This window comes from Mobula hypostoma, chromosome 7, assembly GCF_963921235.1.
Source record: "Mobula hypostoma chromosome 7, sMobHyp1.1, whole genome shotgun sequence".
NCBI classification, from domain to species: domain Eukaryota; kingdom Metazoa; phylum Chordata; class Chondrichthyes; order Myliobatiformes; family Myliobatidae; genus Mobula; species Mobula hypostoma.
Window position 1 is genome coordinate 141,613,782 of NC_086103.1, and position 24,438 is coordinate 141,638,219.

General features: G+C 43.9%; 1 long non-coding RNA gene across 1 annotated transcript in view; it reads left to right on the forward strand.

Moving 5' to 3' along the window:
- The first annotated feature begins 664 nt into the window (after positions 1 to 664).
- Positions 665 to 24,438, forward strand: part of LOC134349601 (uncharacterized) — a 30,044-nt gene continuing 6,270 nt past the window's right edge. The window contains exon 1 of the long non-coding RNA XR_010018724.1: positions 665 to 712. This is a non-coding gene — a long non-coding RNA (uncharacterized LOC134349601). The remainder of the gene's footprint in view (positions 713 to 24,438) is intronic.

Sequence of the window (24,438 nt, forward strand, 5' to 3'; positions counted from 1 at the left end):
TCTGGCTAGCAGTGAACAGTGGAGAATAAATATCATAAATTCAACATAGTACTCAAATCCCTGAATGAAGGTGAACTGAATACCTTCTAGTTCCTCTTGAGGTTGTCTTTGCAATGCACGTGACAGTGACACCACAGTCCTACCACTCAACCCCACCACTCCCCAGACTTTTCAGTAGGTCTACAGTGGCTCTCCACTTGGCCTTTTACCTGGACAATAGAAAACTGATTCCGATCCCCTACTTCTGTGGTTGCGCAGAAGCCCCCACCCCACCCCGGGTAAACAGATTGAGGATTGCCCTCGCCAGGGTCAACCCACATAACCAGTGGGGCCTGATAACATACCTGGTCAGATGCTGCTGAGGGATTTTGCAGCACAGTTAACACAAGTTCGAACAGACATTCTCAACATCTCTCTGGAACAGTCCACTGTCCCCTAGGGCTTCAAGGCAGCCATCATCATCACGATACCCAAGAGGGCCACAGTAACCCGCCTCAACGACGACCACCCAGTGACACTGACCTCAACAGTAATGAAGTGCTTTGAGTGGCTGGCTAGGTGTCACATTAAATCCCGTCTTCCTGCTACACTCTTCTCTTTTCAGTTCGTTATTGCGCTAATCGTTCCTCTGATGATGCCATAGCCAGATCAATTTCCGTTTAAAGTTTCACTGAACACTAAGTTTCGCTGCTCACGAGACCCACGGTGACAGGTAATTATTGTTTTGAACAGCGTAGTTACCAATACAAATACTGTTCCAAATGTACCACTTTGACAGCTGAAGTGGGATTGTAGGCACAGGGTGGACACATGGGGATGTCCATGAGGGATATCCTTTTCTCTGCGGGCAGCCTGGCCACTGCGCTCGAAAATGTCCCCGGGCCACGGCCGTTTTGATAACCACCAGCAGCTCCATAGACTCCCGAAATGTACTAAGAACGTGTACGATTCTAATTCTGGCGGGTGTAAAATATCAGCTGGAGTAAACCCGCGTGTAATTTTTCTCTTGATCTGATACTGGGGAAAATTGGTGGAAAATCGTAATGTGGAGATGCGGTGTGCGCACTTCATAACGCTGAGGCGGTACAGCCACCTTCCCGCCAGTTCTACTCAAACAGCCGAACCTTTTTACCTCAACAAAAGGCACAGCTTTGTAGCTAGTGACCACACCGCTCTGACCACCCGAATCTCACTATGTATGTGGCAATGGGCGATAAGGAAACTACGTGGGTTCTTACCCCTTCAGAACTCCGATAAAATACAGTGAACTATGAACCTTTTTTCTTCTATCTACTTACTACAAATGCTGTAAACGATGTGAGTCATACTAACGGAAACTATCTAGAGGGAACAAGCAAGCTGACACCTTTGCTCAGGCACCCACAGCAGATCTTTATGATCACATAGCATTGCAGTGTGACCAGGCTGCCAATACTTTCCAAATTCTTTGATGAACTCGTAAATGGTCAGTGGCTGACAGAGACTTTAAAAGCTACAAGGGATGATGGGGTAAAATTGAAAATGAGAGATTCTTAACCATCACAAAGTAGCAGCAACTGTACGACTTGCCAGAGACATAATCCCGCTGCTGGGCCCTCCCCCAGGAAGTATTTCAAACATTCAAAAGATTCAAAGTACATTTATTATCAAAGAATGTATAAATTATACAACCTTTCATTGCGACTTACAGGCAGTCGCAATGAAAGAAACCCGAAAGAACTCAATTAATTAAAAAAGGCCAACCCCAATGTGCAGAGAAAGGAAAAACACATCATGCGAACAACGGCATTCCGAACCAAATTGAGTCCTTCTCCAAACGGACTTTTATTTTACAAAAGTTTATTGACAACACATATACACAAGGTAAAGGCATTCAAGACAGTGAATCGACTCAGATTAAAATATGGTTACTACCGTCTTTAAAACAGTCAATACCTCTTGGGAGTCCACCTCTCCGAGGTCCCCCAGTGTGACCATTATGACCACGTGCTCCCTCTCCAAGGACAGCCGGGCACGAACGACTCCTCGGAAAAGGGGCAGGCAGTCGGCCCGGGCAGCGCCCTCCACTTTACACTGCCTAGACCGGAGAATAGCCATCTTGGCCAGGCCCAGGACCAAGCGCACCGGGAGATCTTCCGACCTGGGTGCCCGTATATGAGGAGCGCGGAACTAAAGTGCAGCCTGAACCTCACAGCAGCCCCCTGAGAAACTCAACGAGGGGGTGCGACCTCTCACATCCCACGTACGCGTGGTACACTGCCTCCTCCCGCCCGCAGAATGGGCAGGTGGACGGGGTGTCAGAGAACCTGCTCACGAATCTGTTGTTCGGTACTGCCCGATGTAACACCTTCCAGCCCAGGTCCCCAATGTACAGGGGAAGCACCCCTGCGGGAACAGACTTCCACTGGGAACCTCCTCCGTTGCCATTATGGGGTGTATGGGCTGAGGTTGTTATTTTTGTTATCTCCATGCTTATCCAACGCAGTCAGAGAAGTGATGTTGTAATTGTTGATAATTTTTATTAAGAGAATTCATTCTTAGGTTTGGAATCTCAAGTGATAACGGTCCTCACTTTACGGGTAAAGTTATACAAGTTGACAAAAGCTTTGTAGGGTAAGCATCATTTCACCCGCCCTTAGCACCCTTATCTTACGGGGCAGCTGAAAGACAGAACAGGGCCCTGAAATGCAGGCTAGCTAAATCGCGCGACGAGACTGAACCGCAGTGACCAGAGGCGCTTCCACTGCCTCGCATGACTATGCGCTGCCGCTGCACTCCAAGCTGTGTATCAGGTATCTCTGCACGGGATGGTTTAGGACATCCCAAGCGCTTACTACTCTTCCTTTTCGGTAAAACAGAGGGACATTCATACTGTTGAGGGAAAACATGTCACAGTATTGTGTGGCATTAATGGGAAACTCTTAAAGGTTTCCATCACCAGGTCATCAGGAGCCCAAAAAGTCGTGAAAACCGCAGAGTGCTCTAACAACCAGCCGGGAGATTAGATACTTCCCGAGAACCTACCGACGAAAGAACTGCCGGCAGTTTCACTAAGAAGATCTGTTCCAAATGTTGCTGACCACATCTAACGCTTTAAAGGTCCGACATGGACATTGCCTCGCACGTTAAGCCAGGGATGCCACCAGACCTGGGAACAGGTGTTCAGAAGAACGTTGATGATCGATGATCATTGCTATTTGCCACCTTAGGTAATCATTATGTAGTACACATTTTGAGTAATCTGGACACCGATGTTCTGCTGTCGTGCAGACGCATCTCATGCCACTATACGCCGAACATTTTTTCACCGTTGTCTTGAATATGCGTCGCGGACTAACCGGTCCGGTTGTTGGGTGTGCCCTATCTATATATTCGAAAAGTGGATTGACAATGCGGCTAATAATCCTGGATCGTAGTGAGTTTGATTGTGTTTTGCTTTGATTAACAAAATTACAACTGTAAAGGGAGCACAGGACTGCACCGCCCTTAGGAATGACTCTTGCTAATGCAAATGTTTTGAGGGATAGTGTCAACCCACCGACAACAATCGCACAAGTTCCCCTACCCCCCTCCGAAGCTGCTTCATGGGGAAAGGGGTGGAGTATGTAACCAAGGGAAGGGACTGGGCTTGGTTAACAGTACGTGCAATGTCTATAATACTGGTGACCCTCCCTCCGAATCCCTTTAACGGTACTTACTGGGAATGTGGCTGTCAGGCCCATCACTGGTTACCAGAGGAACCCTTTCTGAAATGGGATCTTTGGCCTAAATCGAAGCCATGCGGGGTGGGGGGGGGGTTACTGTTATCTGGCCAACATAGTATTATAGAGGTACCGACCACAATGCCTACTCTCGCTCTACATCCCCTTGTGGGACTGCCATTGAAGGACTATGGAGAGCAAGTGTTCCTGGATTGTAATGTTCCTGTTTTGGGAACCTGCCATACTGGCTCCTGAAAGTTTTAACATGGCCTCAGCCTTGATGGAGAAACTGGCTAATGATACAACCTTAGTGCTACATATGAGCCATTACTGCCAAAATTCTGGCAATCCGCACTGTGGCCCTTCAAAAAAAAAAGTGACTAGCACTAGACTTCGTTGTCTAAGAGGGGTGATACTTGTGCCATTATTAGTCAGGAGTGTGGGTCTTATGTCCCTGATATCTACAGCCAACTGCCAACTCTGCAGGATTGAAATTCAGTAAGATTTATGTTGCCCTCTAAAGGACAGAGAAGGGACTGTGAAAGGTGTGGCAAGGCAAGGGTTAAAGACAACATCCCAGTGAGCACAACTGCAGTGGTGCATACTGAGACCACCAGTACCAGTTTTGCTAATTGCAGTCAAATAGGCAAGAATGACTGTGGCCCTGTGTAATCAGCCCAGAAGAACATAGCTCCCCTTTACATGGTAGGGGATGCTGGGACGCTGGAAACAGACAATGCAGGAAACATGGAAGGTTGTGAAATACACCCAACTAAGGGACAATGCTTTACTAATTTGAAACTATCATCAGTTGCCAGATTGAATTTTCAAGTGACTTTTAGCACCTCTATTGTGAGTGGTGACTGACCTTGCAAGTAAGAAATTCGAGCATATACAATTTACCAAATGGTCAATATCCCTAATTGATAGGCTAATTCTGTATGAAAATAGCAGTTTTCTGTTCAAATTTCAGAACAGTGTGAGTGACAGGGGTCATGCTGATCTGTGTATTGCACCCGTTGTTTTATTTTCTTTTATCGGCAATGACAAAGTGCATCGACCTGGTGCAGGAATTGCAAGACACCTGTCCATAACACCCTACAAAAGACAGAGGACTACTGAGATGATCATTGGGGTCTTTCTGCCACCCAGCTGAGATATTTATCAGGAGAGCTGCATACACAGGGCCCTTAGAATTCTCAGTGATCCCTCTCATCTGTCCAACAATCTTTTTGACACCCCCACCACCATCTGGTCAGGACGTACCATAAGCATTAGGACAAAGTCTGTAAGGATGGGAAACAGCTTTCTTCCCCCACCCACCCCCCAGGCCTTGAAACTACTGAGCTCCCACCATCCAGGTCTCATTCTGTATGACACACTAGTAGTTTATATTTGAACTTGTGTTGTAAATGCACCTTGTGCTAAATGGCAATCTTCCAGAATACATTTTATTAATTTGTTTGTAGTAATATTACTTCATGTGGTGTGTGTGAATTATCTGTACTGTGTTGTGCACCTTGGTTTGGAGGAATGTTGCCTCATTGGATGGTATGTATGTAGACAGTTGAAGGACAATGAATTTGAGCTTGAGGTCGACTTGTCTCAATACATGTCCTCTGAGCTGTTCTGAAATGGACTAATATTCTCTGTAGCTGATGCAGAACAAAGCAACTTCCTGTGCATTTTGAAAGAAACCATGTCGACCCTCCATTATTGTTCAATCCCCTCTAACTTTTCTGTTCTGCTTCATAGCAAGAACCCAAAGTTTGTTGTTCCAGTGCTCAATTGAAAGGGCTTGCAGAGATTGAAGCATCAAGATTAAAAAACAGTGCAGTTAAATGGACTGTACTGTAACCAAACACAGCTCCTTTGTACATATCATGAAAAAATGTATAATTACTAAAACAATCAAATAGAACTAAATGTGTTTATTGACATGTTGTTATGCAAATAATGGATCTCACAGTCAGGATCAGGTTCATTATCACCCGAATGTGTCACTAATTTTTTAATTTATCAGCAGCACAATGCGGTGCATGACAATATAGAAATAAAGTCAATTAATATATATACATATATATTGAATTGATTTAAAATAGTGCAAAAACAGATAATATGTCTTAAAAAGTGAGGTATTGTTCATGAGTTCAATGTCCATTTAGGAATCGTATGACAGAGGGGAAGAAGCTGTTCCTGTTCTCATTGTTACCATCAGGAAGGAGGTACACTCACAATACGCTGGAGGAACTCAGCAGGTCGGACAGCATCCGTGGAAAGATCGGTCGACGTTTCGGTCCGGAACCCTTCGTCAGGCCTGAAATGTCGGCTGATCTTTTCCACGGATGCTGCCCAACCTGCTGAGTTCCTCCAGCGTGTTGTGAGTGTTGACCCCAGCATCTGCAGATTATTTTGTGTTTAGGAAGGAGGTACAGAAGCCTGAGTTACCGAGTGTGTCCCTTCAGGCTTCTGTACCTCCTTCCTGATGGTAACAATGAGAAGAGGGCATGCCCTGGGTGATGGGAGTTCTTAATAATGGACGTCACCTTCCTGAGGCACCACTCCTTGAAGATGTCTTGGGTATTACGGAGGCTGGTACCCAAGATGGAGCTGACTAATTTTACAACTTTCTCTAGCTTTCAGCCTTGTGCAATAGCGCCCCCCCCCCCCCATTGCAGACAGTGATGCAGCCGGTGAGAATGCTCTCCACGGTACATCTATAGAAGTTTGAGTGTTTTAGGTGACAAACCAAATCTGCTGAAACTACTAATGAAATATAGCCACTCTCTTGCCTTCTTTATAGCTGCATCAATATGTTGGGACCAGGTTAGATCCTCAGAGATCTTGACACCAGGAACTTGAAATTGCTCATTCTCCATTTCTGATCCATTTATGAAGATTGGTTCATGTTCCATTGTCTTACCCTTCTTGAAGTCCACAATCAGCTCTTTTGTCTTACTGACATTGAGTGCCAGGTTGTTGTTGTGACACCACTTAACAAGCTGGTATAGCTTGCTCTTGCACGACCTCTCATCTCCATCTGAGTTTCTACCAACAATGGCCGTATCATCAGCAAGTTTATATGTGGTACTTGAACCATTCCTAGCAGACAGTCACTGGTATAGAGAGGGCAGAGCAATGCGCTAAGCACACACCCGAGGTGCACCGGTGTTGATCGTCAGCGAAGAGATATTATCACCAATCCACACAGATCGTGGCTTTCCGCTTAGGAAGCAGAGGATCCAATTGCAGAGGCTCAGGTTCTGTAATTCATCGATCAGGACTGTGGGAATGATGGTATTAAACACTGAGCTATAGTTGACAAACAGCATCCTGACATAGATGTTTGTATTGTCCTGGTGATCTAAGGCCATGTGAAGAGCCATTGAGATTGCCTCTGCTGTAGACCTATTGTGGCGATAGGCAAAATACCAGGAGTCCAGATCCTTGCTGAAGCAGGAGTTCATTCTAACCATGACCAACCTCTCAAAACATTTTATCATAGTAGATGTGAGTACTACTGGGCAATAGTCATTAAGGCAGCTCACGCTACTCTTCTTAGGTACTGGTATAATTGTTGCCTTTTTGAAGCAGGTAGAGAGGTTGAAAATGTCCTTGAATACTTCCGTCAGTAGGTTGGGACAAGTTTTCAGAGCCTTGCCAGATACTCCATGAGGGCTTACCTCCTTGCGAGGGTTCGCCCTCCTGAAAGATAGCCTGATATTGGCCTGCGAGATATCACAGGATCACTGGGTGCAGCAGGGATCATCACAGCTGTAGTTATATTCTCCCTTTCAAAGTGACCATCGAAGGCATTGAGCCCCTCTGGTAGTGAAGCATCTCTGCCAATCATGCTATTGGCTTTCGCCTTGTAGGAAGTAATGTCTTGCAAACCCTGCCAGAGTTGTCGTACATCTGATGTCGCCTCCAGCCTCGCTCAGAGTTGTCTCTTTGCTCTTGAAATAGCCGTTTGCAAGTCATACCTGGTTTCCTTTCTACTGACCTGGGTCACCAGACTCAAATGCCGCAGATCCTGCCATCAGCAGACGCCATACCTCCTGGTTCATCCGTGGAAATCTGTTCATTCCCTCACCTGGTGGCCTGGCATTGTGTTATTTGACTGAAGTTTTATTGTTTTAATTTATTGCTGGAGTCTCCAGAGTCAGCAAATGATCAGAGGTAATTAAATGAAGGTTCATAATGATATAGAAACAACCAAGGACAAAGGGTGGGAAACCTTTAATGTGATCAGTACAGGATGTAGAGAATTGGCACAAGTGCAGCTTCTGGACCAAACAATAATTCTGCCATATGGAATCTCAAAGTGTATTATGTGCAAGTTAGATCAGGAAATATAGATACGGTTCTCTGCAATGAATTTGAGTTTGATATGGATTTGAATCCTATAGTGGCAGCTGAAGTATTTAAATAAATTCACATTTAAAAAGGTAATTTAGTACTATTATAGAGTCTACAAAACTACTGGGTGGTTGACAAAGCCCACCTGCTTCATAATTATTCCTTAGCGGAGGGAAGGTGTTCTTCTTTTGAAGTCTGGTCTAAATACAACTCCAGATCCAGACTATTGATTTGCAAGTCAATATATTCTCGAGGCAAGCAAGGATAGACATTATACACAAAATACTAGAGGGTCTCTGCTCAAAATGCCAACTGATTGTTCCCCTCCAGAGATGCTGAGCTCCTTCAACATTGTGGGTGTTAATCAAGATTTCCAGCATCTGCAGAATATCCTGAGTTAGGAACAGAATACAGCTGCCATTCTAAGTAATTAAATTTAGATCCTTTGAATATATAAGTAAACTCGGTTGTTCGTCAGCTGATAATCTCTCAAGATGATCGTTAGTTTTTTTACATCATAAAAAGTGCATTTGAAATTTCACGCATAAATATGGAAATTGGCATGTTGTTTTGCTGCATGTGATGGCTTGTCTTTTACTCCAACTATAGCGTTACATGTCTAATTAAACTCTGCAACATCTTTACACCAAATTCTGAAAAGCCTTGCGGTACTGTTCCCCTTTTCAAGAGATTCAACCCTTTCAATCCGAAGATTTCTTCCTTATGATACTCTAGTCCAGTATTTTGCACTCCCTTCGGGCATACTTGTGAGCCTATCAACATTATGGAAATGATCTTACCATAGGGGTTCTAAAAACGTCAGCTCTTTTTCCATTTCGTTAGACCTAGGGATGCTGGATCTGCAGCACTATAGAATTATCAGAAATACTAAACTGGGAATATCAATCCATGCTGATGTTTCTTTTTTCTTTAGTAAATATCTGCCATATGCATGTCCTTGAAACACTGTTATGAATAAATGTTATTAGTCACAGAGTACTTGTTGTTCTATGTATCTATTTTTATCAACTTTGAGCACTTGGCATTGGAGATACAGATAGATAGGCACTTTGTAGAAAAATCCCAGGTCTCTATTGTTGAAGGCTAATGCTATCTGGATTATATGATCTAGGCAATAATAGTGAAGACTGGTATTCACTGTCTCCGTTAATATTTACTTTTGTGCAAGAATTCATTTAGACAATGATTTGGATCTGTTACTAACAGCCCTTCATTTTTATCCCACGTCAGCAGCATCATTACAACTGTTGTCTGTTCATTGCTTTCAGTGAACTGTCAATTAAGTAGTAAACTTGGACAATCCTCCCTACTCCAATCTTACTGCAGCAAATAAACTATGATTTTGTCTCAAAAGTTCAAAGTAGATTTTATTATCAGAGTACATGTCACCACAAACAACCCTGAGATTCATTTTCCTGTGGGCATGCTCAACAAATCTATAGAATAGCAACTATAAACAGGATCAATGAAAGATCAAACAGAGTACAGAAAATAGCAAACTGTGCAAATATAAATAAATAGCAATAAATAACAAAGCCATGAAATAACAAGATAAAAGTCCTTAAAGTGAGATCAATGGTTGTGGGAATCTCTCAATAGATGAGTGTAGTTATCCTCTTTCGTTCAAGGGCCTGATGGTTGAGGGGTAGTAACTGTTCTTGAACCTGGTGGTGCGAGTACCGAGGCACTTGTACCTTCTACCTGATGGCAGCAGCAAAAAGTAAAAGAGTGTGGCCTGGGTGGAGAGGGCCTTGGATTTTGGCCCAAAACATCGACTGTACTTCCCCCCCCTCCCGCCCCCCACCCCCCACAGATGCTGCCTGGCATGCTGAGTTCCTCCAGCATTGTGTGTTGCTTGGATGATAGATGCTGCTTTCATACGCAGCATTTCATGTAGATGTACTCAATGGTTGGGAGGGCTTTACTTGTGATGTACTGGGCCGAATCCACTACCTTTTGTAGGATCTTCCGTTCAAAGGCATTGGTGTTCAGGGCACCCTGTTGTCAACCGTCACGTTATGATTGCTGTCACATTATGATTGCTCTAATCTGCCAACTTCAGACAAAAGCATTTCATCTTCATCCTTCCCAATCCTGACAAAGTCCTTTGATCTGAAATATTAGCCCTGGTTCTTTGCAGTAGTGCCCTAGCCTGCAGAACATTTCCAGCATATTCTGTTTTTACATTGAACAAATAACTAGCAGACTTTTTAAAAATCTCTCATGTCCTGCAGAATCATGAAACAATGCAATTACAGTTAACAGAACAGATAAAAACTGGCTGGCAATTGTATTTGTGCCAAGTCCTTCAAAATACTGGATAAAAGTTAATTCAATATTCCATGCTCACTGCAGACCTTTCCTAAATTACTTTCCACTTTTCGCTTATAAAATGTAATTGGAGCTTCACCCACTCTCCTTTCTCAGAACAAATGTATTTATTTGTTTATTTATTTTTAAACAAATAAATTTCTCCAGTTTTCCTTAAAAAATTTAAATGGTTAATTTCCCATGTGGGAATCCTGAACAAAAGCAAATGTCTTTCCAACTTAGCAGAACACCTCCTCTCAATTCACAAAGAAAGCCCTGAAACTCCAGTAACTTGTCTCAATAAATCTCTGTCCCACTCCCCATCTGTCTTCTTGGGTTTCCAGCTCCCACCTTGCTCCAGTGTTACCCAGAAAAAGCTTCAGAAGCAGCACATTATCTTCAATCTGGATATGTCACATTGTGATTTGAGTGATAGTCTAAGGAGCATTAAATTACTTTCTATACTGTGATGCCCTAAACTGCATATGTTACTCTAACTACAAACTAACAATGTATCACTTTAAAGACCATTTATTTTTGTGCTCTATTTTATTGTTTATAGCTTTCATTCACTGTTATCATTACAGGATGCCATTTAGAGAGAAAGATTACATTTGTCACATGTACATCAAAACATAGTGAAATGTGTCATCTTATATCAATGGCCACAGTCCGAGGATTGCACTGGGAGTGTCGCCACACTCAACAAAGCATGCCCACAACTCACTAACCCTAACAAAATGTCTTTGGAACATGGAAGGAAACCGAAGCACATGGAGGAAACCCATGTGGTCAGTCACAAGGAGAACCTACATACTCCTTACAGACAGTGGCAAGAATTGAACCCCCATTGGTAGTCACTAGCACTGCAAAGTAATTGCGCTCACCGCTACACTACCATGCCTCCCTACTGGCACGAAGTTAGAGCAAGTTCAAGACATCAGTTAGGGAGGCAATAAAATTTTTGACCAGGTCTATCATATTACTTCAGTCAACAGGAATTTAGAAAAGACAGATGAAAACCTTCAGATTTTAAAGGCATTTTTGTCATGTTATGAATCATATTTCACTGAAACAATTTTCGTACTATTAGTTCACAAATCTTGGTTCTTGAATCTAATATACAGCACTGACTTATAATGCTTCAATGCATCATTAAGCACTACAGACCCCTGTATTATAGGGGGGATTTCCATTACCTAGACTACCATAACATGGGAGTCACTTGTAATCAGATGACCAAAAGGTACAAATTCAATACTTATAACAACATTTTGGATGATCTAGAGTGTTACACATTCACCCAAAACCAGCATCATCCCCTGTACCTTATCATATTAAAAAGAAACAGCCAGTAGCTGGAATGTAACCAAAATAAAACAAAATAATTTTAAATGTCTCATACCCAGCTACCATATATTGGAAAAGCGAACACAGGATTCATCACAGTTAGCTGATGTCCAGTACACATCCACAGGAGAACAGGTAAAAATTATGCTCTTGATGACTCCAAATCAGCAAGACATTTTCAGGTGACTCTACTGCCTAACAACCAGAAGGCAAGACTAAAACCTGACTCTGGGTGTGACTGGAAAGTGAGAATTGCTGGAGCAAATGACGATTGGAAAGTCAGAGGATGAAGGGAGTGCTGGACTGCTGCTGAGGGCATGGATCATGATGACTTAATTTTCTTTTACATCATAAATAGTGACCATTTGGTGCATTTTTGACAGAAGTTTACTTTGATTTGAAAGACAACAAAATCCTATGTTTTGTAAACCCAGGGTGCAATTTTATTTTAGATTTGTTTGTTGGCCTTGAGGCACTATCTTGTGTAAGGAATTTGTTTTCTGCATGGAAAGACTGAACAGATAATACATTCTTTGTTTGTGAAAAATTAATTGTAAACTACAATTTCACATGCTTGCAAGAGAAAATAGCTTTGTATACCCTGTACTTCAAGTACTTTCTGTGACTATTTTCCTGGCGAAAGAGAAAATAAGGGTGATACTGGCCACTTCAGTCCAATTATGTCTCGAAGAGGGGCATAGAACCAAATGATCACAAGACATAGGAAGTATAATTTACCATCACATAGTACTAGTGATCTGGGTTCAACTCCTCCTGCTGTCCGTAACAAGTTAGTATCTTCTTCCCATGAGCACATGGGTTTCCTCCAGGTGCCCTGCTTCCCTTCCACATGCCAGAGATGTATAGGTTAGGGTTCGTAAGTTGTGGGCATGCCATGTTGGCATCAGAAGCATGCTGACACATATGGGCTGTCCCCAGCACATTCTCAGACTGTGTTGGGTGTTGATGCATTTCACTGTATCTCAGTGTTTCAATGTTGATGTGAATAATAAAGCTAATCTCTTTTCTCATTGCAAGTGACTCCACATACTTTGTTTTGCAAGCAGCTCTCTAAATGTTAGAACCAGGAGCAGTCTGAGGTTCCTCCAGCCTGTTGCACCATTTAAACATACATGGTTGATCTGATTATAACCTTAGCTCTATGCCAGTCTGCTCATGGTAAACTTTCTCCTCTTGCATATCAAGAGGCAACCTCTGCCTTTCCACCAACCCTCAAGTAAAAAAAGATCTAAAGACTCAAACCACAAGGAAAAAAAATGATGCACCTCATCCTGGTACTAAATGGATGAATCCTTAATTGTAATCTGGAACTAGATTCTCCCACTAAAGAAAGCAACCCTTCCATGTTTACCTATCAAGGCCCCTCAGGACCCTAAATGTTTCAAATCAGTCACCTCTTTAAATGCCAGGAGAAACAAGTCTTGTCTCTCCATCTTTTCTTCACTAGACTATTGCCTATTCTAGGCATTAGTCTAGTAAACTTATAGTGAAATATTTCCAATGTATGAACATCCTTTCTTAAATAAGACCAAAACTGTACACAGTAATCCAAGTGTAGTTTCACAAATAGCCAATATAGCTGATGCTCAACTTCCCCAACTGTGCATTTAATTACCGTAGCAATAAAAAATATTCTGATGGGTTTCTGAATTACCTGTTTTACTTGCATACTTGTAAGAAAGGGTGGGTGCCAGGCTGGGTTGAACCAGGGTAGTTATGGTGACGTTCAGCTTCTTCAGCCCATGGGTCACCGGGAGCAATGTAGACCAGGTGGACACACATGCAGAGACCGGAGGTGAGGATGGAGCAAAACCAGGAATCTTTACTTGATATTGGCTTGTAGGGAACTCAAGAATCAGCACACACACACAGGCTATGTAAACTCAAGACTGCGCAAGGAGGGAACTCACATAGAGAAACAAAACAAAGCACAGGTGCACTGACAACTGAAGCAAAACAGATGGAAACAATCAACTAATAATCAAGGGAGGAGCAGCATTGGAGCCTGGAGCACTCTGGCACCCCCTGTTGATCAATATAAAGTATGACATGATACCCTCCCCACCCCACCCTGCCCCCCCCCACGGCCCACTCAACAGCCAGCAATTGACAGCTCAGGGTCATCAGGTGGTGACACTGGAAGTCTCTGATCAGGTCCATGTCCAGATCCAGGATGTCATGGGAGGGAGCACACAACCTTTCCTCTGGATCATAACCCTCCCATATATAGGCATCCATTAGTCTCATGAGACCATGGATTTGCGCCTTGGAAGGTTTCCAGGGCGCAAGCCTGGGCAAGGTTGTATGGAAGACCAGCAGTTGCCCGTGCTGCAAGTCTCCCCTCTCCACAACACCAGTGTTGTCCAAGGGAAGGGCATTAGGACCCATACAGCTTGGCACTGGTGTCATTGCAGAGCAATGTTGGTGAAATGCCTTGCTCAAGGACACACACGCTGCCTCAGCCAAGGATCAAACTAGCGACCTTCAAATCACTAGATGAACACCTTAACCACTTGGCCACGTTACACCAAGTATTCAAGCTAGCTGTGAACCAGATGATGGGGTCCAGAAGCCCACAGACCGTGTACGCCATCTGACAATCAGTGATGTGAGAGGCTGGGGGTAGTCACAGGACAGGTGCCAGCAGATTGTACAGAAGACATTTTAGACAGGAGGCATAGAAGATGGGGTTGATCTGGATGGTACAAGGCACCTGGAGACAGTAAGTGACTGATAGAGATCTTTGAACAGTCTGACATAGCATGGCACCAGTTTCTGAGACTCAAACCTCAGTGGAAAATCTTTGCTGGGGAGCCAGACTCTTTCACCAGGACAGGACAAAGGCCCCAGCGGACTTTAACAATCGGCATGCATGCCACTGCTGCTGCAGAGAGAGGTCTTCTGCAGGGCTGCTCAAGCTTCCTTCCACTTCTGCCAGCAACAATGGACCAGCTGTTCAGCAGATGGGACTCCTAACTCAGACTCCTGCTCACATAACAGAGGAGGTGGACAACCAAACTGACACTCAAAAGGAGACATACCTGCAGAAGAGTGGCACAGTGTGATGAATAGATAATCGTTCCAAGTAGATGAGTTGGCCAACTCAAGGCACCTCAGCTCTTCTCTGGGTCCTGAATGGTCCACTGACTGCCCATTGGTTCATAGGAGGACAAACAGGTACTCAGACTCTCACAGAGCATAGATATCAACAGCACATTACAGGCCCTTCAGCCCACAATGTTGTGCTGACTCTCAAATAAAGAAACAAAACAAAGCACAGGTGCACTGATAACTGGAATGAGACACAGGTGAAAATACTCAACTCATAATCAGGGAGGAGGAATGTTGGAGCCCAGGAGCCTGGAAGACTCTAACCACCTCTTCCCCCGGTGATCAATCTGAATCACGACATATACTAACTAGACTTAAGTCAGATTTATACTTCTGTGTCAACTCAATGCCGTAGATACGGTGTCGCCGTGAACCCTACACGGATCCCTACGCCGTAGCCTGACGCGCACCTCTCCCAAAATGTAACTATGTGTCGCGGCAACACAGAACGCAACAACTGTGATTGGTCTGCCTGGGAGCATCGCATTTCCTCCTACGCTGCAATAGATTCCCATTGGCCAACTGAACGGCAGGAAAGGAACTCTGGCTGCAATGCTTTCCATAAAGCTTTACAGACCTCCGAAATTATGGAGGACTCATTTCGCTTTTACGAAAAAAGACGCTCGCTTTAAACTTGTTTACCCCAAGAAAGACTACCATGACCATGAAGCCTTGCACGGGCAGGTGTGTGCGCATGCACGATGTGCCCGAATTGCAGAGCGACGCAGACACACCAACACACAAGTATAAATGCTTACAACGTGCGTAGGCCACTTGCGTAGGTTACAGCGTCAAGTTGACACACAAGTATAAATCAGCCTTTAGGAATTGTGCACTAAGATACCCAGATTCCTCTGAATATCTATATCTTCTCAATAGATTCTATAGATTATTGAAGAGTTCCTACAAACTGTTGGTTCCAAATGTAATCCAACTATTTAAAGAAGAAGAGAGAAAATATGATGAGATTATCAACATGGATTTATGAAAGAGAAATCGGACTTGACAATTCAGTTGGAGTTTCTTGAGGATGTAACTAGAAGGAAGGTGAAGTGGCGAATGTGGTGCATTCAGATTTGCAGAAGGCGTTTAATAAATTCCCACATAGAATTAAAACACATGCAATTGGAGATTATGTTACTACATACACTTAGTGGCCACTTTATTAGGTACCTCATGTATCTAATAAAGTGGTCACTGAGTGTATGTTCACAGTCTTCTGCTGCTGTAGCCCATCTGCTTCAAGGTTTGATGTATTGTGCATTCAGAGATGCTCTTCTTCTCACCACTGTTATAATGTGTGGTTATTTGAGTTACTGTTGTGACTTGTCAGCTTGAAATAATCTGGCCCCCTCCTCTGACCTTTGACCTTTTGCCTTTTGCACACAGAACTGCCACTTGCTGGGTGTTTTTGTTTTGCTTCTCACTCCGTTCCCCGTAAACTCTAAGACTGTTGTGCATGAATATCCCAGGAGATCAGCAGTTCCTGAGATACTCAAACCATCCTGTCTGGCACCAACAATCATTCCATGGTCAAAGTCACTTAGATCACATTTCTCCCCTATTTTGATGTTGAACAATAACTGAACCTCTTGACCATTTCTGCATGCTTTCATGCATTGAATGGGGAATGGATAAAAAGCAGAGAAGTGGAGGGGCAGGAGGAAATGATCAGAAGTTAGAGACTGCCATCAGGTTGGAGGCTACCCAGATGGCATTTGAGGTGTTACTCTTCCAACCTGAGAGTGGCCTCAACGTGGCAGTAGAGGAGTCAATGAACTGACATGTCAGAATGGGGGTGGGAAGCAGAATGAAAATGGGTTGCCACGAGGAAATTGCAGCTGTTGTGGTGGCTGGAGCAAAAGTACTCATTGAAACAGTCCCTCGATCTATGTTGGGTTTCAATGATACAGAGGAGGCCACACCAGGAGCACTGGTGTAGGGTGCACCTGTAAAATGTACCACATGTATAACATGGAAATCAAGAGTGAATTGTGTTTGAAGTGCCTGGACAAAGTTTCCAAGTAATGTGATTATATCACCAAGTGGCCATGATTCAATCCACTTCTGTAAAAAAAAAGATCAGGTACATTAAAATGGCAATGTCCAAATTTTGGGCCTAAAAACCTTCAATGATAAGCTTTATTTGGCACATGTACATCAAAACTTACAGTGAAATGTGTTGTTTGCGTCAAATCAGCAAGAGGCAGCCTGCAAGTGTCACTCACCACACTTCCAGTGCTAACATAGCAGGTTACAACCTACTAACCCTAACCCTAATTGTAGATCTTTCAAATGCGGGAGGAAACTGGAGCATCTGAAGGAAACCCACAGGGTCACTGGGAGAACGTACAAACACCTCACAGACAGCACGGGAATTGAACCCTGGTGAGCGATCAGTTTCTCTGTAAAGCCGTTTGCACTAACCGCTGGTCTATCATGTCTTCAGACAGGTCATTGTTAAACTGGTGAAATGGGCAGAGACAACCTTGATGAAATTTAATGCAGGGGAATGTGTGGTGGTGCACTGGGGAAGAAAATACGGAAAAGAAAAGGTTATGATTGTAGAGCAGAAAGACTTAGTGACTTACAAATATGTGAAAGGATAAAGTCAACCAGGTAAAGCTGTTCAAATATTTTTGGCTTAGTAGAGCTGCTGCCTCACGGCGGCAGAGGCCTTCTTCGCTTTGGGAGCTGTCAGAGAGGAGTATGTACTGTGTATCCTCACTGTGATACTGTAGGTTTCCTCTTGGTGCTCTAATTTCCTCCCAAAACATGGGTTGGTAGGTTAATTGGTCTGTACAAATAGTTCCTGGTATGTAGGTGAGTTATAGAACCTGAGAGAAGTTGGTAAGAATTTGGGAAAAATAAAAAAGAGCATGAACATAGAATTAGTGTAAGTAGGTGGTTGGTGGTCAATGCAGACTCTGGGTTGAAGAGACCGTTTCTGTGCCATATCTTTCCATGACTCCTTTACCATATCAATTGAGGCCTAAACTGGAACAGTTTGAAATGTACGGAGTGCATTTATTTTTATACCTCAGAATATTATGTCTAATTCTAGATAGCACATTTTAGGATCAATGTCAAGACCTTGGAGAAAATGTAGAGGAGATTTGATAGAATGGTAAGAAGAAAGTGAAAATACTTGTTCAGAGAGACAGATGAAGTAGGGGTGAATCTTCCTGCAGCAGAGGAAGCTGAACGAAGGAATGGTACTGTAAAGAGAGAGGCCATTTTGTCCATGATGATTGTGCTGCTCCTTAGAAATCAAAATAGGACCTGGTGTGGGCTATTGGGCACAAAATACTTCAAATTCACTGGAAGTGTAAGAGGATCAATGTAACCAGGCCAAAATCCCCAGTACAGTGGCCTTAATTGTTGACAGTTGTTGACCTTGGGTTGGGCACCTCATTCACATGGCCAGCAATAGACTCACAGACAGTCACTGTATTCCATGCTCTGTTATGAAAAGAGATTGTAGGTTGAACAGAAGAAGAGATCTGAGGCTGTGCTCAGATTATCCTTACGAGAACATCACCTCCTTGTGGACACCAGGGAACATCACACTTAAGCTGCTTAAACTAGAACTGGAGTATTTAGGATGACATTGAGGACCTCAAGGCCATCCATTAGGAGTACGTAGAAAGCCTGCAGGAGGATCGCACCACCTCACAGGAGTCCCATCTACTCGTTCTGTCAGCCAGCTCCAGCTCCATTTGTAGAAATGGCTGCAGTTCTCACAATGGCCTCAACAGCCACCTCAAAAATGAAGGGGGAGAATGTCATCCTCAATCTTGAAGAACTGAATAGCAAGAGCATGGTAAGTGAGGTTCATGGGACAACGTGAGATTAACCATTTTGACAGGGAATATAAAAGGCATGATTTAATTGTTGAGATATTTCTGAGTCCTGAAATGGAAAATAGCAGTAGAAATAGGTTACACTTCCCATATCCTGATGCCATGTTCTTACACACACCCACATCCTGATGCCTTTAGCGTCTAGAAATTTTTCTATCTCCTTAAACATCTTCAGTACCTTGACCTCCGATGCCTCCTGTGATAGAGAAATCCACAATTTCACCACCCTCTGAGTTAAGAAGTTATAACCTCTCTGCATTGAAAGGTTCAGCTATTCCAGGAACCAGTCTGGTGAACTCGAGAGATTCTACAGATGCTGGAAATCCAGAGCAACAAGGCAAGTGCTGGAAGAAATCAGCAGGTCAGATAGCATCTATGGATGGTAATATACAAGTGAGGTTTTGTTCATCAGGACTGGAAAGGAAGGCAGAATAAGAAGGTGAGGGGAGGGGAAGGAGAACAAGCTGTAGGTGATAGGTGAAGCCAGGCAAGGAGGAAGGAGAAGAAATTTCCAGTAATTTATCTCCTCTCCCCTTTCTCTGTTTTCCATTCCCCATTCTGATTCCACTCTTACTCCTTCTCTTCTCCTTACTTGCCATCACCTCCCTCTGGTGACCTTTCTCCTTCCCTTTCTCTTATTGTCCACTCTCCTCTCCTATCAGTTCAGCCCTTTACCTCTGCTGCACTCCATCTATGGCAAGTATATCCTTTCCTAGATTAGGAGAACAAAATGCATACAATTCTTCAGGTGTACCCTTACTTTTTATAGGTGCAGTAAGCCACCTTCTCAAAACCTCTTGCATAAAGAACTATACACTATTGTCTTCTTAACACTTTGCTGCCCTTACATGCAGCTTTCAATGACCGCTGCACAAAGATAACTAGGTTCACATTTTCCAATCTGTCACCATTCAAATATACACTGCCTTTCTATGTTTCTTCCCGCTGAAGTGGAAAACTTTACTTTTATTCTATGAAATTGCACCTGCCATGTATTTTACTTATTCAAATGGCTATACAACCTCTTTGCAACTTCCTCTCAATTCATGAATTTTCCCATTTCATGTCATATTCAAATTGAGAAATATTACAATCAGTTTCGCTCTTCCAATAGATGGGACCAAAACACTCATCCTTGTAGCATCCTGAACACATCATATTTATTCCTACTCTCTGTTCCTTATCTGTCAACCAATTTTCAATCTACACTCAGTGGCTACCAATACATGGAAATATCTAATCAGCTAAACATGTGGCAGCAACTCAATGCATAAGAGCATTGAGTTGCTCCCCTCTTACCCCTTCCCTTCTCTTCACCTGTCCTAAACCTCCCTCTGGTTTCCCTACTCCTTCCCTGATAGTGAAGGTCAACTGTCCTCCCCTATCACCTTCCAGCCTTTCACCTCATCCCCCCCCCACCCACCTTCCCCTCACCTGTGCTTGCCTATCACCTGACAGCTTCTCATCCCCCACCTCCTTATTCTGGATTCTTCCCCCTTACTTTCCAGTCCTGATGAAAGGTCTCAGCCCAAAACCTCAACTGTTTATTCCTCTCCATAGATGCTGCCTGACCTGCTGTTCCTCCAGCGTTCCTCCTCACCCAAGTAGAACTCGAACACGCTATCACTTTTATTGCTATTATCCATCCAGCTCCCATATCAGCCCACCTCTGACACCTCCCTTCCTTTTTTGATCTCTCTGACTCCACCTAAAGAAGTAGACTAGTCACTAGCATCTTTTACAAGCTCAAGGACTCCCACAGCTACCTTGACTATGCATCTTCTCACCCTGCTTCCTATAAGAACACCAGTTTCTTCATTTCCAGCATATTTGCTCCAATGAGAAGGCCTTTTGCACTTCTGTTTTCTAAAACAGAGCAATCTTCTGCCATAGCGGATGGTACTTCTTCTGCACACATGCTCTCACTGCCTCTCTCTTATTTCAGAACAAAGATAGAGTGGCAGGGAACTTAACTTCCACCCTCGCATTCTCCTCAGTCTCCAGCATGATCCCACCACCAGCCACATCTTCCCATCTCCCCCCCTTTCTGTATGCTCACTATTGACTCTCCATCCCCGCCCACTGGTCCCTGCCCCACAGCACACTCCCATGTAGCTGCAGAAGATGAAACACTTTTCCATTCCTACCATGCAGGGCACAAATACTCGTTCCAGCCGAAATGGTGATTCACTCCAATTCTCCTCCAATCTAATGTACCGTGTCTGGTTTTACAATGTGGCCTCTCCCACACTGGAGAAACTAAAGAGGTTGGGTCATCACTTTGTGCAACAATTGTGCTCAGTTCTCAGAGTGATTTTGTTGCCTGCCATTTTACTTTATCATCCCACTCTGATCTCTCTGTTTGTGGCTTCCTTCACTGCCACACCAAGGCCCATCATAAACCAGAAGAATAACATCTTCAGAATCAGAATCCTTTATTATCGCCAAGTATGTGGACACATACAGGGAATTTGATGCCGGTTTCCCTGAGCTCTCGCTGTACAGAATCAAAAAGCAAACAAAATAATAGTGCAAATAATCGTGAACTATATACAGCCTGTATATGTATAGGTGGACTTGGTTTATAATAGACTAAAATTCAAGTGTTCGTAGGACCGATAGCATACGGAAAGAAACTGTTCTTGTACCTATTTGTCCTGGTATACAGTGATCTAAAACACCTACCAGAAGGAAGGAGTTGGGACAAGTGATGTCCAGGGTGTGAAGGGTCTACAATGATGCTGCTTGCTTGCTTCCTGACTCTAGATGCATATAAGTCCTGGATTGAGGGCAGCTTCACACCAATAATCCTTTCCGCAGCCCTGACAGTTCTTTGGAGTCTATTCTTGTCTTGTTTGGTAGCTGATCCAAACCAGACAGTGATGGACAAACAGAGAACAGACTGGATTATTCCTGAATAGAATTGAACCAGCAGCTCCTGAGGCAGGTTGTACTTCCTCAGTTGACGTAGGAAATCTTATCTTCAGTCTCGGACTTCCCAACCCCCTGGAATGAATATTGAATTCTTCTCTCATTGATTCGCATTATCATGCTTTCCCACACTGTTACTTCAAAAGGTCTTGCTGACACTCACTACTCATGATGACGGCTCCTTATCATGCCAATTAACCAATCTGTACCATAAGGTTTTGTCTTTCACTTCACTCTTCCTGCCAGCTCTGCTTTCAAACTGTAAATTCTCCAAACTTACCCCATTTCTGAGGAAGGATCCCCAACCCAAAACATTCCATGGTATCTCACTTCACAGCTGGCACTTGACTGGCTTGTTCTTCCAGTATTTCTGATTCTGTTGAACCTCAACAGGGAAGAGATATGCTATCGACAAATTATAAAGAAAGCATTTAACAAGAATATAAAGCTCATACAAATAGTTTCAATAAGATGTTAGGGTTGAAATTCAGATCATGTTCATTTAGTTATTATTGATGAAATGGTGGAGCAGACTCGATGGGCCAAATGGCCTAATTCTGCTCCTATATCTTGTGGTCTAAAAGTCTTATTTATCATGTGTACAGCAAAACGTGTCATTTGCATTAAAAACCAACATAACCTAAGGATGTTCTGGAGGCAGCCCACATATCACAACACATACTGGTGCCAACATAACAGGTTCAACAGAACAATACAACAACAGCAACAAAATAAGCCCCTTATTTTGAAATGGGGACATCTCTTTTTCCCTTATTAGGGAGAGAGAGAGAGCCTACGGTATGTCGAATTACCGGGTGAACGAGTAGTCTTTGGTCTGTATCTTTATTGATACTTTGCCGCACACTTGAGTGCTCGGTGGGGGGGTGCCGATGCTTTTTTTGCTGGTGGGAGGGGGGTTGTTGCTTTGCTGTTGCTTATGCGTGGGAGGGGGAGTTGGGTGGGACTTTGGGGTTCTAACATTTAACTGTCATTCATTCTTTGGGGAACTCCTCTGTTTTCGTGGATGTTTGCAAAGCAAAAGAATTTCAGGTTGTTATATTGTATACATTACTCTGACATTAAATGTGTCTATTAAAACTATTGAAACCCTTTCCTCCCTCCCACACACCCAACCAATTACACACAAGGACAGGCCTCCTTCTTCAGAACAGGCTGCCTCCAGGTCTCCAACATCCAGTCCCTGGCCTGGACTCCCAGACAATGAGCCTCCGATTTCCAGGCGTATTGTATATGGATTTCAGCAAGGCATTTGACAGCTACCCCATGCAAGGCTTATTGAGAAAGTAAGGAGGCATGGGATCCAAGGGGACATTGCATTGTGGATCCAGAACTGGCTTGCCCACAGAAGACAAAGAGTGGTTGTAGACGGGTCATATTCTGTATGGAGGTCGGTCACCAGTGGTGTGCCTCAGGGATCTGTTCTGCGACCCCTACTCTTTGTGATTTTTATAAATGACCTGGATGAGGAAGTGGAGGGATGGGTTAGTAAATTTGCTGATGACACAAAGGTTGGAGGTGTTGTGGATAGTGTGGAGGGCTGTCAGAGGTTACAGCGGGACATTGATAGGATGCAAAACTGGGCTGAGAAGTGGCAGATGGAGTTCAACCCAGATAAGTGTGAGGTGATTCATTTTGGTAGGTCAAATACGATGACAGAATATAGTATTAATGGTAAGAATCTTGGCAGTGTGGAGGATCGGAGGGATCATGGGGTCTGAGTCCATAGGACACTCAAAACTGCTATGCAGGTTGACTCTGTGGTTAAGAAGGCATACAGTGTATTGGCCTTCATCAATCATGAGATTGAATTTAGGAGCTGAGAGGTAATGTTGCAGCTATATAGGACCCTGGTCAGACCCCACTGGAGTACTGCGCTTAGTTCTGGTCACCTCACTACAGGAAGGATGTGGAAACCATAGAAAGGGTGCAGGGGAGATTTACAAGGATGTTGCCTGGATTGGAGAGCATGCCTTATGAGAATAGGTTAAGAAAACTCGGCCTTTTTTCCTTGGAGCGACGGAGGATGAGAGGTGACCTGATAGAGGAGTATAAGGTGATGACAGGCATTTATCGTGTAGATAGTCAGAAGCTTTTTCCCAGGGCTGAAATGGCTAACACGCGAGGGCACAGTTTGAAGGTGCTTGCAAGTAGGTACAGAGGAGATGTCAGGGGTAAGTTTTTTACGCAGAGAGTGGTGAGTTCGTGGAATGGGCTGCCGGCAATGGTAGTGGAGGAATCTATGGTAGAGTCTTTTAAGAGACTCCTGGACAGGTACATGGAGCTCAGAAAAATAGATGGCCATGGGTAACTCTAGGTAATTTCAAAGGTAAAGATATGTTCGGCACAGCTTTGTGGGCCGAAGGGCCTGTATTATGCTGTAGGTTTTCTATGTTTCTACTACAGGCCTAGAACTTGCAGACACAGATATTGGGCCTCCCAATTCAGGACACAGCGCCAGGCTTCCAACTCACAGACACCACAAACATTGGGCAGCCAACTTTCAGACCTGCTGAAGCAGGCACTTTGACCATTGGGCCTCGATTTCTGGACCTGCCCAATTCAGTCCTTGACCTTCGAGCTTCGACCTTTGTTATTGACCCCAAGACTCACCTATCATGGGAATTTGAACTCCGTGCCTCAAACTCCAAACTTGCACAGTGCTCCGACCCTGGGGCTCGCCAACTTGGGGGTTCACCAGCCCTCATGCCTCCTGCTTGTGTGGACCGACCTCTGTTCCTGGAACTCATCAG